Source organism: Helianthus annuus, chromosome 14 (assembly GCF_002127325.2).
Source record: "Helianthus annuus cultivar XRQ/B chromosome 14, HanXRQr2.0-SUNRISE, whole genome shotgun sequence".
Lineage (NCBI taxonomy): Eukaryota > Viridiplantae > Streptophyta > Magnoliopsida > Asterales > Asteraceae > Helianthus > Helianthus annuus.
In genome coordinates, this window is record NC_035446.2 from 77186236 (window position 1) to 77206128 (window position 19893).

The following is a 19893-nucleotide window of genomic DNA, read 5'->3' on the forward strand; positions in this document are numbered from 1 at the left end:
TTGGTGAAGGGTTAGGCTTGGGCTAAAGGTGGGTGGTTGGGTTAGTGGTTAGTAGAAAAGGCGAAAGTCGTAAAAAGCGTCGGTTTTCGTAAAACATTTTGTTTTTGTGACTTTTTACTTAATGAAGTATTTATTCAAACAAGCTTTTGTTTGAGGAGTTTTGTTTGTTAATTTCTAACTTCATTGTAAAATATATATATATATATATATATATATATATATATATATATATATATTTTCACACGAAGACCGAGCTTGTTACTAAAATAAAAGATAAAAATAAAAAGGGTTTTTAGTGGGTAAAAAGGGTTTTGGGTTAAGAAATGAAAAGGTTTAGGCTCAAAGGGGCTAACTAGGGGGAATTTTTTTCGGGTAGGTGAAAAGAAAAATAAAAATTATGGTGTTGAAAGAAAAAGGGTTAGTCCTAATGCCTCCATCATTTACTTACTTGGTTTTAACTTGGTAAGGACCGGGAATGAATTGTCGTGGCAAGTTCTAGAGTCGTAAGAACCAAGGGGCTATTCACACAAGAAACGAAAAATGAGCATTTAGTGTAAAGATGTATATTTGTATGCTCAATAAAGGCTCAAAACTCACTTTTGTGGGAATGGGTTTTTATGTGATCAAGTATATATAATCGAATTTTAACTAAGCTTGTTATGCCGTTTTATAATTTTCTTATGTTGGTTCTTTTTATCACGACGTTATCGGTTGTAAACTTATAAAAATATAACCTTGTTAGTCTTAGAATTCCCAACTTAAACTTAGACAAGTAAAAAAAGAGTTAATTGCCAAAATCGCCCCTGAGGTTTGAGCACATTTGTCATTTTCGTCCAAAATGATACTTTTGTACCATTTTGCCCCTCACGTTTGTAACTTTTTGCCATTTTCATCCAAACCACTAACTTAGTTTATTTTTTCTGTTAAGTTGAAGGATATTTGGATGAAAATGGCAACTATAAACCACAGGGACGAAAATGGCAAATGTGCTCAAACTCTTTTTAATTTCTTTTTTTACTTAATTTTGTCACATATATAAAAAAAAGAATATACATGCAATTTTTATATGAAAAAAAAATAATAGTTTTGTCACATATTTTTTATAAATTTTCATCCAACCACTAACTAAGTTAATTTTTTTCTATAGGCGAAGGATGTTTTAAATTTTATAAATTAATACAGAAATTAATTTCCAATTGTTTATATAGATAAGTTTTATTAAAATAAATCTACTTAAACCTCTAATTTTTATAAAACTAAAATGCTTCTGATCTTATAGAAAAATGTCAAATAAACAAATATTATCATATGTACCAAGTTTGTAATTCATCTTCTACTCTTTTAAATTCGCTCCTAACGAAAAACAAAAGCCAGTGCCCCCCATCAAACAACGTACCGTTACCAAACCTTAAAATTACCTACCAAATAGTAAGTATAATGCCATCTAATATTTTGTGATAAACACTTTTCACGACGGGCTATTTTCTTGTTAAACTCTCAAAAACAGAATCGAAATATTAATGTTACTTAGAGAATGAAAACAAAGTTCTATTGAACAAAAGACTACATATAATAACCTTGATACAAATAATAAATAACTTTTTAAAAAATCAACTTAAAACTCAAACTTATTTTTATCCAGCATATGAAGTAGGATGGCTCGGAAGATGCAAGCATTTTAAATTGGTTTATTATAAAACCCTTTAGACGGGGTTTGGTTGTTTCTTAAACAAATTTTGAACAGTATTTATCTCACTTTTGGATGACGGGTTTTTTTTACCGTTGTCTAAAAAAACGTTGATCGCGTCTGATGTTTCATTCTGTAGTAGTGGTAACCATAACATGTAAAATGAGAACTGGTACCGATATGGTGCAGTTTGGTACCAATACCAAAGAAGTATGGTATCGGTGCTCGTTAAAAAGAATATTATTCCTAATTTACAATACAAAAATATTCATAATTGTATTTAGATTTCTTTTGAAATTTAATAAATAAAAGATCCTGTATTAATTTATAAAATTAATAGAAAAAAATTAATTTATAAAATTTAAAACATCTTTCGCCTCAATAGAAAAAAATTAACTTAGTTAGTGGATGGATGGAAGTTTATAAAAATATGTGACAAAACTATTATATATGTATATTCTTTTTTAGTATATATGTGACAAAATTAACTAAATAAAATAAATTAAAAGAGTTTGAGCACATTTGCCATTTTCGTCCCTGTGGTTTATATTTGCCATTTTCATCCAAATATCCTTCAACTTAACAGAAAAAATAAACTAAGTTAGTGGTTTGGATGAAAATGGCAAAAAAAAATTACAAATGTGGGGGGCAAAATGGTACAAAAGTGTCATTTTGGACGAAAATGGAAAATGTGCCCAAACCTCAGGGGCGATTTTAGCAATCAACTCTAAAAAAATGAAAGATTTTTTTGAAAAAATTTTGGGGTGATTAGCGGTTCTAATAGAGTTTTGTGTAAGGCTTGTTATTAGGACTTGCAAAATTCAAGGTTTTAGTATCCCCCCCCCCCACACTTAAATTACACATTGTCCTCAATGTGTCCCCAAAATAATTTTTTAGGTTGCTTGAATGTGCAAAATGGTGTTAAAAGCAAAATTTTTATGTTACTGGCAGTCTGGGCATGGCCCCGTGGTGACCGGGCACGGCCCCGTGTTCAGGTGCCAGTAACAATAATTAAAGAAAAGAAACAGAAGCCTGGACACGGGGGCATGTTCAGTGAACACGGCCCGTGTCCAGTTACCTGAACTGGGCATTTGTCTGCAGGATGTTCAGCACGGGGCCGTGTTGGCTGGGCACGGCCCGTGCTGAACTTACTGTAATGGAGAAATTGTTGTCGGATGCCCTGTTTTCGTGCACGGGGTTATGTTTCTCGTTTCCCTTGTCATCCTTGACCACCATGAGTGTGTTTTATTTCTGCAAATTAAAACTAAAAGATTAGATTTAAACTAAGGATAGTTCCGCGGATTGCCTCCATGGTGCGCCACGTTTATAAGGGTCCTTGGCTAGACCCAAGGCAAGGTTATATATTTTCTGAGCGGGATGTTTTGCATCCCATGTTGCACCGTCGGAGAGCATCATCCAAACTCGAATCAATAACCTTCATGTAATTGACCGGGTCATCCTCCTCTATTCTCTTCCCAACCCCGAACTTTACTTCATCATCCCCATATTTCAAAGTGAGTGTTCCGTCATTCATGTCTACCACTGCTTGTGCGGTGGCGAGAAATGGTCTCCCTAGTATGAGGGGGACTTCGGTGTCTTCTTCCATATCAAGTATGACAAAGTCGGCCGGGTAGACGAAATTGTCGACCTTGACTAGGAGATTTTCAACGACCCCTTGCGGGAATTTGACGGATCAATCAGCAAGTTGGATGCTTATTTTTGTAGGACTCGTTTTTCCTAGGCCGAGTCTTTTGAACATTGATGATGGTATGAGGTTAATGCTAGCCCCAAGGTCGGCTAGTGCATTACGAACGGGGGAGTTCCCGATCGAGCAAGGAATTGTGAAGCTTTCGGGATCGATTTTCTTTTGGGGGAGTTTGTTGAGTATGAGGGCAGAGCATTCTTCGCCTAAGTTAACTAATTGCAATGTTTCAATTTTCCTTTTATGAGTGAGGAAGTCCCTCATGAACTTAGAGTATTTAGGCATTTGGGTTACGACGTCAATGAAAGGAATGTTGACATGCAATTGTTTTAGTAGACTTTCGAATTTTGCGAATTGCTCATTGGTCTTTTGATGGATTAACCTACCGGGGTACGGAACTCGAGGAGCCTTGGTAAGCTCTGATGAGGGAGGGGAACCCTTCTCTTGTGAAGGCGGTGTTACGGTCTCCTCTGTAGGCGGCGGGCCTTCCGTAGGACCCACGGTGCGGTTCCGTAGTGTTATGAGATGAACTTGCGCCTTTGGGTTTGTTTTGGTATTGCTTGGTAACGCGCCTTGTGGTCTTTCGGAGAAATTTTGTGCTAGTTGACTTATTTGTTTTTCAATGTTTTGAATACTAGCTTGTTGATTTCTAAAATTTGATTCTAATTGTAGAAACCTATCCAAGTTCTTCTTTTCAGTGTCGGAGATGAGGCGAGATATAGTATCCTCAAGCCTTTCTCGTCCACCTTGTTGTTGAGGGAAATTTTGTGACTCATTTCTTGGTTGTTGAAAGTTTGTTCGTTGGTTTACACTTTGTTGGTTACTACCATTGTCGGGTTCTCTCCAACCAAGGTTAGGGTGATTTCGCCATCCTTGGTTGTAGGTGCCCGTTGGAGGACTCGACGGCCTAGGTCTATTATCAATGTAGTTTACCGATTCTTGTTGATCGTCTGTTTCTTTCATACAACTCCAATTTTCATGTGGCCCACCACACCCTTCACAAGCCATAACCGAGACCGTTTTTGTCATTTCCAATTTTTTTATTTTTGAAGAAAGGGCCTCGATTTGGGCTTGTAAAGAAGTGCTTTCATCAACCTTATGGGCGCCCGGGGCAATGGATTTATTGCCTCCGGGAGTGTGCCACTGAAAATTGGTTTGAGCAATTTCCTCAATTTGATTATATATTTCATGTGGGCGGCGATTACCTAAAAGTCCCCCGGAGCTAGAGTCAAGTGTTTGCCTTGTGTGTGGCAACAACCCATTATAGAAAGTGGATACTTGTTGCCATATCGCAAGGCCGTGATGTGGACACTTTCTCAATAGCTCCTTGAACCTTTCCCAAGTTTCATATAAGGATTCCCCGTCCTCTTGTGAATAAGTATTAATTTCAGTCATTAATTTAGCCGTTTTAGCGGGAGGGAAATACTTATATAGAAATTTTGGGCTAGTTCATCCCAGGTGTTTACCGATCCAGCTGGGAGGGCGTTAAGCCAAGCTTTTGCTCGGTCTTTTAGTGAAAAAGGTAACATTCGGAGGCGGATATCGTCATTTGATGCTCCATTGATCCGAAAGGTATCACATATTTCTAAGAAATTAGTAATATGTAGATGGGGATCCTCGTCCGCAAGCCCATGGAAGGTTGCAGAGTTTTGAAGCATCTGTATCAAATGCGGCCGAAGTTCGAAGTTATTGGCTTCAACATTCGGTGCATTGATAGCAGCGCCGAGATTACCTACGGTGGGTCGTAGATAATCCATGAGGGTACGTTGGTCCGCCATTGGAAGTGGGTTCCTCGAAACCTTCTCTTGGCTTTTAGCTTTTAGTCTTTTTCTGAGAAAGCGTTCGGGTTCCTCTAGAGGTTCTTTTATGTCTTTATTAGAACTGGAGCTCATACACTACGTAGAGGCGGCGTCTGGTTCCAAGTCCTGCAACAAAAACAAAAAAGACTGTTGGTCAGAAGGTTCACCACGGCCCCGTGCTCAGTGAACACGGCCCGTGGTCGGAGTTACAGTGATTGTTTTCCAGATCCCAGTTACTGGATAGTTGGACACGGCCCCGTGTTGCACCGACACGGCCCCGTGGTCAGCCTTCTGTAACTTGGAAAACTAAAAACTGTCAGTAACAATGCTGGGCACGGCCCGTGTCCGATCAGGCACGGCCCGTGCTGAGCTCTGCAGAAGCTGAAAAACTAAGAAAAATCCTAAAAAATTAAAAGAAAATCAAAAAATGATTAGGCCGTTGATTCCTAACTTTCTTAAAATCCTTGTGTCCCCGGCAGCGGCGCCAAAAAACTTGATGTGTGTTGGTGTATATATATTTTAGATATATATTTTAAGCCCTTTTTACACTTTTTAGTCAACTTTTAAATTTATAAAACACGATATTTACTAACACTAAACACACATATGGGCAAGTGCACCCATCGTGGACGTAGTATTGTGGTGGTAAGATACCGAGGTCGTCCAAGGACACAAGAGCTTTTAGTACCGGTTTATCCTCAACGTCTAATCAAATCAAAATGTTAGAAAAATATTTTTAAACTAAGAAAATAAAACTAAAAATAACTAAATGCTGAAAAATAAAATAAAATTAAAAACAGATAGACAAGATGAATCACTTGGATCCGACTCGTGTGTAGTATAACCTTTGATTATTTTCGCACTTTTGCACTTGTTTAAGAGATTATCTTAGTTATTGTAGGAGGCCCCTCTTTTGAAGGCGACGTTACCCTCAACCCAGTAGTTTGAGTCAGCAAGGATACAATCCTAAAGGGTTGGATTATTGAAAGATAATTAATTAAGTTATTAATTCAAATTATGGTAGGCCCCTCTTTTGGAGGTGACGTTACCCTCGACTAAGTAGTCTGAGTCAGCAGGGATACAGTCCTAAATAGCCGGGTTATAGTATTAATAGTAGTTAACTTATGAGGGGATCAAAGAGTTTGGACCCCCGCCATCCAATACCTTTGGGTATTGAAGGAGGTCCTACTAAATTTGACCCAGGTCCCTTGCAGGATTTCTAAACGCTGAACAAGGGCAAGACCCTTACCAAACCGTTCCCTTAACCCCCGACCAGGTAGCCAACATACCTCCATATAGACCGTGGAGATATGAATGGTGAAAATCTTTTATTTTATATAGACAGTAAAATAATGCCAAGACACCACGGACAAACGATAAGGAAGAATCACCTTCAACATAAGCAACTAGTTATTAAAGTCATTAATACAAAACCAATTAAGAAGTGCAAAAGATTAAAAATAAAAAGTATTATACTAAACACTTGTCTTCACTAAGTGATGTAAGAGACTTAGGCAAACATGGCCTTGATTGTCAAGAACTCTTACGATTAATCTTGGATCCCGAGACGACTCACACACTCTATGATGGACAATGGATGATGGTGGTGGATGATGGTGTTGTGATGGTGGTGGTGGTGGGTGGTGGATGAAGTGTGAGAGAGGTGGTGTGCCAAGGGATGAGTTGCAATGAATCCAAGCACTCCTATTTATAGGCTGAACAGAGGCCTGGGCACGGCCCCGTGTCCGCTGGGCACAGCCCCGTGCATGTCTAACACTATCTCTCTTCATTAATTGTAATTCACAATTACAATTAATGCGCCTGCAGTACTTTGGGCACGCCCCCGTGTTCACTGGGCACGACCCCGTGGTGAGCAATAGAAGCTTCTACAGGTTTGTCTTTTCTGCTGCTTCTTGGGCACGGCCCCGTGCTCGCTGAGCACGGGGCATGTTCAGCCTTCTGTCTTCCTTGTTTTTCTTGGGAAGATGCTGTCACGGGGTCGGGCAGTCCACTTATGTTCCTTTTCTTGTATTTATGTTAGATTTAGCTGTCGTTTTGCTTCTTTTGTTAATTTGAGCTCATTTAATTCTGAAAATACAAAAGGAAGACAAAAACACACTTTTTCCAACATTAGTACTTAAAAAGGGTTAGTTTTATGCCCCATTTGATGTAACTAATATGTTGCATTTTACACACTTCAGCGTTGTTTGTGTACACGCTATTAATCATGCATCATGTGGTGGCGTTGATAGCCGAAAGATAAGGGCTACATGCACTAATTGGCTTTTGTTTCAATTGCTGAGTGTTACGTGCCTTATGTCCAAGGCTTGATACAAAACTACTATCGAGTCAGAGGTCTTACTAGAAGCAACCTCTTTATTCATACGGGGTAGATGTAAGATTGTCTACATCTTATTCTCCTTGGACCCTACCTTAGCTTTGCTATTGGTGGGATTTACTGAGTATGATGCTTGCGTACATGCTATGAACATGTGTAGTAAAGGTATTGAGGGTTAAAGGCCATAATGGACGATTGTGTAAATTTAGGAATATGTTTAGAAACTATGTATGTTCTAAAAAGAAAAAAATGGAATCAAAGGTAATAATCATGTCGGATTGACACGTTGAAGTGTTCAACTCAAATACGACACATATTTCTGTTTAATTTATAAACATCATCCCTAACTAATATGTACTAAAATCGAATAACATAAACATGCATGACCAGTTGTACTTATATATCTAAACGTGTTAAATGTGTTGATGGGTCATAATCAAACTTTAAACATGTTATCTGGATTATTAAATTATGGGTTAGCGGGTCAACCTCATCCGGAATACAACCTGACTATTAAATGTTCATTATTAATTACCATGTTTTTAGTGATGTACGGTTAAAATGTTGCTAACCGGCTTAGTAGTTAGTATGTTAGTATCATCAAGTTAGTATTAAAATCCCCCTTACCTAGATTTGAACCTAGTACCTCCAATTTTGTCGCCATAGCCACCACACCAGGTTTGAGTCCCCATCCAGTCAGGCCGATGTTGTCGAGATTACCTTATCTCTGAATAGTGCAATCTTGTCGCCTTCCAAATTACCCCGTCGTATCCTAAGTCGCATATTCCCCTTCCCTTTAGTCAAAATTTCTTTCATGACTATATCAGTGACCAGTAAACGGTGTTGAGCCACAATTGCCTCCCCTGGTATAACCTTGCAATCCTTGCACCATCTTAGATCACATCGCCTCATCAAAAGATAGTCAATCTGTGTGTTACGTCCTCCACTACTATAAGTAATCAAATGTGAATCTCTCTTCTTAAAAAAAGAGTTTATGATACCTAGGTCGTGAACTACTGCAAAGTCTAGAAGATCCCTACCGGGGTCGTTCCTATCACCAAACCCGAAACCCTCATGCATTGACTGGAAGCCATCATTACCTTTACCTATGTGACCATTAAAATCGCCTCCTATACATAAACTTTCATCCCTTGGTATGGCCCTCACAACTGCAACTAAACAATCCCAAAAGTCCCTCTTCTCCTAGTCCCCGAGTCCAACTTGTGGTTCGTAAGCACAAACCACTGCCACCACTTCTCCTCCTAGTACTAACCTCACCACCATAATCCTATCATTATGTCGTATCACCTCAACCACATTTTTGTACTGTTCCAAAGCCACTAGAAAACCTACCCCATTCTTTGCCCCATTCGTCCCCGAGTACAATAACTTGTACCCGTTACGCACCTCCCCTTTGTGCCCCTTCTACCTACTTTCCTAAAGGTATGCTATCCCTATCCTACGTCTTTTATGTGCATCTACCACCTCCAACAGTATTCTACTAAGAGTTCCTACATTTCAAGAGATAACATGCAAAACATAACCCATATCCTTTCCCTTGCTTGCACCTCTCATCCTTGGACACGATCTCAAGGAAAAGTCATGACTCCTATCGTCTATGATTGTAACAGCTCACCTAAAAGAGAAATGCAACACACAAGCCCTAAAACGTGGCTAACACGTAATCACAATCCAACACGTACAAAGATTAACAAGAAGCACACAGTTATATATATATATATATTATATATATATAGGGAGAGGATCATGAGAAAACTACATATAAATGAGAAAACTATAAAACTAATTAAAAAAACCTAATAAACATATCAAAAAAAATTAACAATTTTTTTTATAACGAGGGTCCCAGTACCACACTCAACCTTACAACATCCCAGCCTCCGGTTACTCAAGGAATAAGCCTGGGTGGAGCAAATCAACATATACAACCTATCAACGTGGAAGATGACGACTTCACTAGACCTTACAAACCTGCAGATGCTACATTCAAATCCAAATTCACAAGAAGGATCGCTGAAGCCCAGATCAAGGAGAAACCTAAGACGCCCCAGGCAGTGGGTAAATACGATGGCTTGAGCGACCCTGACGACCATCTAAATTTGTTCAAGAGTACCGGGGAGGTATCCTGCTGGCCCATGCCTCTCTGGTGCAAGATGTTTGTCCAAACGCTGGTCGGGGCAGCACGAGTATGGTGGGACAGCCTACCTGTGGGGGAAATTGACAGTTTCAAAGATCTGGTATCCAAATTTCAGCTACAATTCAGTCAACAAAGGCGACATACAAAAGATCGAAACGAACTCCTCCACATTCGTCGGCGAGATAATGAGACGGTGGGTAAATGATTTGGCATAACAAATGATTTGGCTTGCGATGCTTTCCTACAGGGGGTAAATGACGACGAATTACTAAGGACATTGTATGGAAGGGATGGCGTACCCTTAACCATAAATGAAATCCTAAGAATAGCCAAACTGTACGTAACACAAGAAAAAACGGTGGCAGCCACCCACGCCGCTAACAGGAAAAAGGAAGCACAAAAAAGCCAAGACGATAGGGAGCAGCGGAACTCCAAAGGCAAAAATAGAGGAGATAGGTTCCAGAAAAGTGATCGGTCAGACTCACGATATGACAGGTCCAAGGGCTCTTATTCAAGAAACGAATCATCCTCTAGATCAAGGTCTGAATATCCTAATCTCAGAAAAAATCCTTGCTTCTGAGAACTTAAAACTCAATCCTCCCAAACCATTGAAAGATGGCCCAATAAAGACACCAGCAAATACTGTGAATACCACAAGGGTAATGGCCAGTATTATGTGAAGACTGGGAAGCTGGCTCACCTGGTTCGTGACAAAAAGCAGGGCCCGCCCCCTAGCAAGGAAGATGTGGATAAAGGGGCGGGCAAGAGATAACGGGAATTAAACATGGTATACGCCGACAAGAGAAAAGGAATGAAACAGAGTTTCTCCAGACTCGAACCTTGGATGTTGGCAACCATGACGGTCGAACCACGTGTTAAGGATTTACACCTCACCACTGACCCCCTCATCATATCCGCTGCTATAGGCGACTACAACATTAGTGTTGATGCATGAAATGTCTGTTGACTACGTCTACATGAAGTCTAAGGTTTAGATAGGTCAACAGGGGGTCTGGAAAGTCAAAATATGTATTTTAGGATGTAGGTTCGCTTTTTTGGTTATTTGTATAGAGGTCCGCTCATAGGGTTTTAATGTGGTTCGCTTATGAGTTAGTGTAACAGATCCGCTTATATGTCAGGTCGTATAAGCGAACTAGTGTGGCCTATATATAGACTGTGTCATTTGAGCGGATCAGGAACAGTGATTGTGCTCTGGAGCGAAACTCTGTCAAAATTTACTCAGGAAGCTAATAAAAGCAGTGGAATTAATAGGACAAGCTGTTGTAATCTTGCATATTCTGTTTCCGCCTTTATATGTGAGGATGAGCTACCTTGACTAACTTTTCGGGTCAAACAACGGTCCAACAAGTGGTATCAGAGCTCAGGACGAGGAGTTCATACTACTACAACTTATATCTGCAGAAATCTCTCTCTTCTACTCATTTTCTCGCATACTTTTTCGATTTTCAGTGGTTCCTACGGTTAAAATTGTCTGAAAATGAAACATAACGTGTAAAACATACTAATAACAAACCCTAGAAAGTTTCAGACTAAAATTCAGACTAAAACATGATGAAAATTGGTTAAAACTGAGATTCGGTTTTTCGAACAAGTGGTCCGCTTTTTCAGACAACAATTGTTCAGATTCGCCCAAAATTATAAGCAGGTTCGCTCGAAACAACCTGTTTGGTTCGCTTTTCAGACAGTTTTCACTGATAGTTTCGCTCGAACGGACACATTTAGGTTCGCTCGAACTTACATTACTGGTCCGCTTGAAAGAACAATACCTGGTTCGCTCGAATTGATATTTGATTGGTCCGCTCAAACGGACATATTTGGGTTCGCTTTTTAGTACACTGTCTGGTTCGCTTATCTGGTTCTCTCGAATAGTGATTCGCTTATCTGGTTCGCTTATTTGAACCATACAGATTCGCTTATCTGTCACCTATACAGATAGATCCGCTTTTGTGTCCTGTTTTTCAAAAGTTTCGAAAAATTTTTCTAAGTGTCGGTTGATTTTGCAGGTACAATCAAAATGGATGATATTTTCTTGAATCCCTTCAGCGACATGTATGCATTCACGGGAAGTTCTGAAAATAATGATACGTCTTCGAACAATACGAACGAGGATCCACCGAAAGAGAAAAAGAAAGAAGCTTGGGAGTCGGAGACCGCATTTGGTACATTCAACAAACCTCCGAAGCTGATGGCTATAGAAGACTATAGTAGGTGGTCTACAAAGTTTCAAGACTGGCTGATGGCATTCGCATTTGCAAGTTGGAAAAGTATGAAAAACGGATATGCAAATGGAAAGAAGAATGGTGAAGCATTGAGATCAGCTAAAGAAATTGAAGGATTTGTAGCCGAGCAAAAGTGTGTGGCTTTACTGTTTCAGTCAGTGCGGGAAGACATCATTTCGTTGATAGACTACTCTAATGCAAAAGATTTATGGGAAAAACTCAAAAAGAAGTGCCTAGGAAGTAAAGAGATTGTAAAAAATAAAACGAAACTTCTTAGAAAAGAGTTCGACATGTTTGGTTGTCTTAAAAATGAATCGGTTTGCAAAATGATTGAAAGGTTCGGTCATCTGAAGCTGGAACTTGCACGGCATAAAATCACGTATTCTGATGAAGAACTTGTTGACAAACTGTTCGATTCATTACCAGATGAAGTGGATTGGAGATATTACGCATTGATGTTGAAGAACACTATTGCTCCTGAAAATTTGACTCCAGATTTGGTGATTGAGAGACTTGAAAGTCATGAGCTAGAACTGAAGAAAACACACAAAGTCAATCACTCATCTTATCAGCAAAACCTGGATCTGTACTATCCGAAAAGCTTGATGCCGAAAGCTGCTTCTCCTAAAACTGCATTTACTGCTGAGAATGCTTCTTCAGCAAGTAAAGAAAGTCAAAGCATTCCAAGCAGCGGAAGCCACAGTGGGTATCACAGTGGATCTACGTCTTCTGCAAATTGTTCTGATGCGAAGTTTTCCTGCAACATCGCGATAGATTTGAAGAACGCACAGAATTTTGATGAGGAGTCGGCTAAGCAACATATGGTTTTCTTGGCATCTGTGTTGGAATCATATGAAGGGTTGGTGGCTGGTAAGATCGGGAATACAAATCTGACAAAAGAAGATTACGATCAGATAGACCCCGAAGAAATGGAACTGATCGACATTCGTTGGGCGATGGCAAGTGCAGTTCGACGTGCACAACGCTTCATGGAAATTACTGGGAGAAAAACGATTGGTGGTCCGTCTACAAAGTTGGGGTTCGACAAATCCAAGGTGACGTGCTTTAAGTGTAAGAAGAAGGGTCACTTCAAGCGTGAATGTAGAAACGCGTATGCAGATGAGTCAGAGAATCCATTTCGAGATGATTATTACAAAAAGGCAATCTATCATCAGAATAAATCCGAGCCGCCGAGATTGAAGCAAACTGAAGATAACAGAGACAAATCAAGGGCTCTCGCTGTGATTTACGATGATGAGGGGTACGATTGGAGTAAGGAAGTGTTACCGGAAGAAGATGCGGTTGGTTACGCATTCATGGCGAATGATGATGAACCGATTCCGTGGTTAGATGATCGTACTGACGAGCAGAAGTACTGTTATCGAAAAATGATTGCTGAAAACAGAATCTTGAGGATCTCTCACATTTATCTAGAAGCAAGAAGAGCAAATAGATGGGATCCAGACAGAGAATGCTATCTTGATCAGTATTGAAATATTGCAATTGATGACAGCACACTCGATATGGAAGCCATTGTCACACCCCCAAAATCCACCTGCGGATAACACCCGCTTCGAGGGCGTGACTGACCAGGATCCAGCCACCAATTATACCGAATACTTAAGTTGATAACAAAAGTAATACTTACTAATCATAAGCTTAGCAAATATTAAGTTCAGAGTTTAAAGTGTTAAGTTCAAAACAGTAATAAATAGCGGAAGCATAAGTAAGGTAGTTTAAAACAAAGTTCATGTTTCAAAATAAGGTAACACCCAACACAAGGGTGAACAGACACTACACGTTCCCAAGCTGCAAGCTCCATCGTCACTGGTTACCTGCAAAGCATGCAGTAAGGGGTCAACAATAATGCTGAGTGAGTTCACTAGTTGTCCAGTTTTAATTACCAAAAACTTTGTTTCGCCGGTTAATTTATCCGTTTATACATGCCCTGGGGAGCTACCCCAAAAGTTAGCGACTAAACTGTTTTTCCAATACCGAACACTAGGTAACCGTTGCGTATCCGCAGGATGCCCCGATGTCAATGTTCTATCATCATTGACGGATTTCTGAGTACATTAGTTCACGCCCGTCCCAAACCAGGGCACGGTGTGAGGCTGGTAAACACCTAAATAGCGCTATCAACTAATAACCCGCTCGCCTAACCCGGCGACTAATCGGTATTTGTAGTAGGGACTTGAGTGATAGAGTTTCGTTTAGTGCCGTTAGTTGCAATCCGTATAAACAGTAATTAACCAAAAGATTTCCCAATACCCGGGAAGGAAAAGTAAGTTTTGTTCCCAATGACTAGGGAAGGTATGTAAATGGTATCCCCTTTTACCAGGGGATAGGGTTGTTAGTCTCGTGTCCCAAACCACCGGGACGCATGCTTTTAAGTTGTGAACTCACCTTGGGTTGCTCGGTAGGTTAAGGTTACTTGTCAATCACGTTGGTCACCACGTCCTAACATGGTTACCGGTATAGGTCAGGTTCGGAGTACAAGCATTCACGTAAAACACATATAGGCACGTAACTAACACGTATCAAGCATATAAGTAAACAGTGGGTTACTGGGCCGGCCTAAGTAATTAAGCAGTCAACAGCAACACATAATCCAGTCAACAGATAGTCCAAGTTAAACACATATGGGCCCAGTAACCAAGATGAACAGCCCACTCGCAACCAGCTGGTCTCGAGTCGCAACCAGGTGGTTTCGGCTTGTCACGTTGTGGTTGCGAGTCGTAACCGTGGTCTCGAGTCATCATGCTGTGGTTGCGAGTCGCAACCGACGTAGTCTCGAGTCGCAATTACGTGGTTTCGACTTGTCATGCTTTGGTTGCGAGTCGCAACGGTGCGGTTTCGAGTCGGAAGGCTGTCGTTGCGAGTCGTAACCTGTCACTTTCATGTACACGTGATGATGCAGGTGCATCAGTCCCTTTTGTACCAAGAATTCAGGCCCATTTTAGGAAACTACCAATAAGGTTTCACTAACACTTTGCCAAAGCTGAATACTAGTAAAGATAGATCAAACTTTGCCATTTTTACATCTTCAAGTCATATTCAAACAAGTTCATCCTATCTTCATATTTTTCTAGGGTTTTCATGCCAATATAAACACATATTTATGAACCGAAAATCACACATTTAACAAGATCTTGATGCTAAACAAGAAAACATACATTATAGCCGAAAATCTTATGCTAAACATCATCATTCTTGCAAGAAACAAAGAAGCATAGTGTAGTTGGCTATGAACACTTGTAAACTACCAATATCATGTCATTTTTAGTCATGTTAACACATATTCACAAACTTTACAAAACATCCTAATAATCATGCATAAACTACTAACCAACCATTTCTTAGTTCATACAACATACATACATCTTATACACAAAAGATAACCCACAAGATAGCACTAACCGGTTATGAGAGGAGGAGCCGAAAACAAAGAAAAGAGAACCAAGAAGATGGAATGTCCGAGTGATAGTCTTGACCGAGTTTCTTGTCCGGGATCTTTGCTTGAACCGAAAATAGGAAGGGATTGGGGTGTGTTGTTGAGGGTTTCTAGTTGAGAGAGTTTGAGGAGTGTTTGTGTGTGTAAAATGGAAGAAGTGGGGGAAAGGTGGGATATATATACAAGGGGATGTTTCGGGTTGGGCTTGGGGGTTTCGGCCCAAACCGGTTTCGGCTCAACGGCCCACTCGAGACCGAGTGGCCCACTCGCAACCGCCCGGTTGCGAGTCATGGTCTCGGGTCGTGGTCTCGGCTCTATTATATATCTATACTACATATATAATACATACAACACATAAAATGCACAAAGGATCACGTTTTCATTTAATAATAATCATATACACAAAATATTACAAGGTGATCGTTCGGAAAAACCTCGAGTGTCACATTATCCCCAAGTTTTAAGAACTTTCGTCCCGAAAGTTGAAGCAGCCACTGCCAAGCTAGCGTGTTTCAACGGGGTGTCACATCATCCCCCCGTTAGTTTGGAATTTCGTCCCGAAATTCGGTTGTAGCTTCAGTGCTGGGGTTTTCGTTTGGGAATAACTGGGGATACTTGGACTTCATCTGGTCCTCCCGCTCCCAGGTAAACTCTGGGCCGCGCCGTGAGTTCCAACGAACTCGCACAAGGGGTATCTGGCTACGTTTGAGGGTTTTGATTTCTCGATCCGTGATCTCAATCGGTTCCTCAGTAAAGTGTAGCTGTTCATCAATCGTCAGTTCCTTAAAAGGAATTACAAGTGTCTCATCCGACAAACACTTCTTCAGGTTAGATACGTGAAAAACGTTGTGCACTGCACTCAGCTCTGCAGGCAGGTTCAATCTATAAGCAACCTTACCGATTTTCTCGGTAATTTCGAACGGTCCAACATACCGTGGATTCAGCTTGCCTCGTTTACCAAAACGAACCACACCCTTCCAGGGTGAGACTTTAAGTAGAACCCGGTCCCCGACCTGGAATTCTAATGGTCTCTTACGCTTGTCAGCGTAGCTTTTCTGACGGTCACGAGCTGCCGCCATGCGTTGCCTGATCTGGGAAATCTTTTCCGTTGTATCTACCACTAGTTCTGGGCCTGTGAGTTGACTGTCACCTACTTCCGCCCAGCAGAGAGGTGATCGGCATTTACGACCGTACAATGCCTCAAAAGGTGCCGCCTGAATACTAGTGTGGTAGCTGTTGTTGTAGGAGAATTCCACCAACGGTAGATGCTTCTCCCAGTTCTTGCCAAAATCGATCACACATGCTCTAAGCATGTCTTCCAGGGTTTGGATGGTGCGTTCAGACTGCCCATCCGTTTGCGGATGATAAGCGGTGCTCATGTCCAAACGTGAGCCAAAGGATTTGTGCATAGCTTGCCACAATTCGGAAGTAAAACGAGCGTCTCGATCGGAAATAATAGAAGTTGGCACCCCGTGCCTGGAGACTACTTCCTTTAAATAGATTTCTGCCAAGGTAGAAAACTTGTCTGTTTCCTTAATGGCCAGAAAGTGTGCAGACTTAGTCAAACGATCTACTATCACCCAAATAGTATCATTCCCGCGTTGAGATCTAGGTAGCCCTGTAACAAAATCCATGGAAATCTGTTCCCATTTCCATTTCGGGATTTCGGGTTGCTGTAGTAGGCCTGCTGGTTTCTGATACTCGATCTTGACTCTTGCACAGGTCAAACATTTGCCAACATAGGTTGCTATGTGGGCTTTCATGCCAGGCCACCAGTATGTGGTTTTCAAGTCGTGGTACATCTTATCTGCACCAGGATGTACTGAATAACGGGACTTATGGGCTTCGTCCATCACAAGCTCTCGTAGGTCTCCGTAAAGTGGGACCCAAATGCGCCCTGCCACATAGTAGGCGCCGTCCTCTTTCTGTTCTAGCTGTTGTCTTGATCCTCGCAGGGACTCAGCCCTGATGTTTTCCGGCTTCAGAGCTTCAACCTGAGCATTTCGGATCTGGGTAGGGAGACTAGACTGGATGGTAAGTTGTAATGCTCGCACGCGCCGTGGTATAGTGTCCTTTCGGCTGAGGGCGTCTGCCACGACATTGGCCTTGCCCGGATGATACTTGATGGCGCACTCGTAGTCATTCAGAAGTTCAACCCATCGACGTTGACGCATGTTTAACTCCTTCTGCTTGAAGATATGCTCGAGACTCCTATGATCGGTGTAAATGGTGCACTTGGTACCGTACAAGTAATGTCTCCATATCTTAAGCGCAAATATCACTGCTCCCAGTTCCAAGTCGTGTGTTGTGTAGTTCCTTTCATGTGTCTTAAGTTGTCGAGAGGCGTAAGCAATAACTTTCTCGCGTTGCATCAACACACAACCGAGTCCATGAATAGACGCATCGCAGTAGACCACAAAGTCGTCAGTGCCTTCAGGTAACGAGAGAATAGGAGCACTGCAGAGGTTATCCTTAAGCCTCTGAAAAGCAGATTCCTGTGCTTCATTCCACTTGTAGGTGACGCCTTTCTGAGTGAGTGTAGTGAGGGGTTGAGCAATCTTTGAGAATCCCTGAATAAATCTGCGGTAGTAGCCTGCCAATCCCAAGAATTGGCGAACTTCGGTCGGAGTCTTAGGGGTAGGCCAATTCTTTATAGAGTCGATCTTAGCTGGGTCGACGTGGATTCCATCCTTGTTAACCACGTGCCCAAGGAAATGAACTTCTCGAAGCCAGAAGTCGCATTTCGAGAACTTGGCATACAGTTGCTCATTGCGAAGGAGTTCGAGGATAAGGCGTAGGTGTTGTTCATGCTCTTCCTGACTTTTCGAGTAGATCAAGATGTCGTCTATAAACACAATCACGAATTTGTCGAGGTAGGGTTTGCATACTCGGTTCATAAGATCCATGAACACTGCAGGGGCGTTGGTCATTCCAAAGGGCATAACGAGGAATTCATAATGACCATAACGAGTTCTGAATGCAGTTTTGGAGATGTCTTCGTTACGGACCCTTAACTGATGGTAGCCGGATCGCAGGTCAATCTTAGAGTAGTAGCTCGATCCTTGCAGTTGATCAAACAAATCGTCGATTCGAGGGAGAGGGTAACGATTCTTGATGGTAACCTTGTTCAACTCACGATAGTCAATGCACATTCGGAACGTGCCATCCTTCTTCTTAACAAAGAGTACCGGTGCTCCCCAGGGTGATGAACTAGGGCGGATAAATCCTTTATCCAATAGTTCTTGTAGTTGCGTCGAGAGTTCCTTCAATTCTGCGGGGGCTAGTCGATAAGGCGCACGAGCTATAGGCGCTGCTCCGGGAGCTAGCTCGATTTGGAATTCGACCTGACGATGGGGAGGGAGTCCAGGTAATTCCTCAGGAAATACCTCGGGATAGTCGCGCACTACTGGAAAGTCTTCAATCCTCTTTTCCTTTTCCTGCGTGTTGGTAACAAGTGCCAAGATAGCGGTGTGCCCTTTCCGTAAACACTTCTGGGCCTTCAAGAACGAGATAACGCCTGAGACTTCTCCGCCTTTGCCACCTTGTACAATGAGGGGTTTGCCAGAACGGCGAGGAATACGAACTGCTTTCTCTTGACAAAGGATCTCAGCGCGATGCTTGGATAACCAATCCATACCAATAACGACGTCGAAGCTTCCAAGAGTAACAGGGAAAAGGTCGATACTAAATGTCTGACCAGACAACTCTAGTTTGCAACCCTTGACAACGTGTGAGGCCTCGATGTTTCTACCATTAGCTAACTCGACGACATGAGGAGAACTTAGTAACGAAAGCGGACGCTTAAGCTTCTTACTAATACGTAGGGATACATAACTAGCATCGGCACCGGAATCAAATAACACAGAAACATAACGATCATCGAGTAGGAACTTACCCGCCACGACATTGGGGTCATTCCTTGCTTCACCAGCTCCAATCACGAAAGCTCTTCCTCTAGCACCATTCCCAGCATTGTTGTTCTGATTGTTGTTCCCAGCTCCCTGATTATTGTTGCGGTTCTGATTCAGTTCAGGGCAATCCTTCTTAAAGTGCCCCTCAGCTCCACACTTAAAACATGCCCGGTTGTTTCCCTGCTGCTGTTGCTGTTGGGGCTGTTGCTGGTTCTGTCTAGCTGGGAACTGACTTCTACAATCCTTGGCCTCATGCCCCATTTTGTTACATCGCTGACACTGGCCCTTCACACACTGCCCGCTGTGATGTCGATTGCACTTGTTGCACTTGGGGTGGTTTCCACGATAGCCACCCTGTTGTTGAGCGCCCTTGTTGTTTTCGGTTTTCCTTTGCTGTGCTGGGGCCTGAGTGGGGTTAGCATCCTTGCTTTGACTTCCTTCCCACTTACGCTTGCTGTCACTAGAAGTTCCAACAGTGGCACTAATCCTTTTGGGCAACCGGCCCTCTTCTACGGCCTGATCTGTAAGTTTGTGAGCAAGTCGAACAATCGGCTGAATGGTAGTGTGGTTGGCTGAAGTTACATGGCTTCGAATCTCTGGAGCC

The 19893-nt window shown here is 41.8% G+C and overlaps 1 non-coding gene across 1 annotated transcript; it reads left to right on the plus strand.

The window, feature by feature from the left end:
• Nucleotides 1–4683: 4683 nt before the first annotated feature.
• Nucleotides 4684–4790, plus strand: LOC118486904. Its single transcript, XR_004880070.1, has one exon. It is a non-coding gene; the product is annotated as a small nucleolar RNA R71 (small nucleolar RNA).
• The last annotated feature ends 15103 nt before the right edge of the window (nucleotides 4791–19893 follow it).